We start from the raw sequence: 983 nt of genomic DNA on the forward strand, positions 1-983 counted from the left end.
GTTAACACTGGGACCACTCGCTGCCACCATGAAGTTAACACTGGGACCACCCGCTGCCACCATGAGGTCAGCACTGGGACCACTCGCTGACACCATGAGGCCAGCACTGGGACCACTTCCTGCGACCACGTGGTCAGCACTGGGACCACTCCCAGCCACCATGAGAGCAGCACTGGGACCACTCACTGACACCATGAAGTTAACACTGGGACCAACCGCTGCCACCATGAGGTCAGCACTGGGACCACTCGCTGCCACCATGAGATCAGCACTGGGACCACACCCTGCCACCATGAGGTCCGCACTGGGACCACCTCCTGCGACCAAGTGTTCAGCACTGGGACCACTCGCTGACACCATGAGATCAGCACTGGGACCACTCACTGACACCACAAGGTCTGCACTGGGACCACTCGTTGCCACGAAGTCCGCACTGGGACTACTCGTTACCACGAGGTCTGCACTGGTACCATTCGCTGTCACCACGAGGTCCGCACTGGAACCACTCGCTGTCACCACGAGGTCCGCACTGGGACCACTCGTTGCCATTACGAGGTCAGCACTGTGACCATTCACGGCCACCATCAGGTCAGCACTGGGACCACTCACTGCCATGAGGTCAGCACTGGGACCACTCGCTGCCACCACGAAATCCACAGAGGGACCATTCGCTGCCACCACGAGCTCAGCACTGGGACCACTCACTCTTACCACGATGTCCGCACTGGGACTACTCACTGTCACCATAAGGTCCGCGCTGCGACCATGTGCTGCCACCATGAGGTCCGCACTGGGACCACTCGCTGCCACCACGAGGTCCGCACTGGGACCACTCGCTGCCACCACTAGGTCAGCGCTAGGACGACTCACTCCCACCATTAGGTCAGCACTGGAACGACTCCCTGCCACCACAAGTTCCGCACTGGGACCACTCGCTGCCACAATGAGGTCAGCACTGGGACCACGCGCTGCCACCACGAGGT

The sequence above is a fragment of the Chiloscyllium plagiosum genome, chromosome 7 (genome assembly GCF_004010195.1).
Source record: "Chiloscyllium plagiosum isolate BGI_BamShark_2017 chromosome 7, ASM401019v2, whole genome shotgun sequence".
NCBI lineage: Eukaryota > Metazoa > Chordata > Chondrichthyes > Orectolobiformes > Hemiscylliidae > Chiloscyllium > Chiloscyllium plagiosum.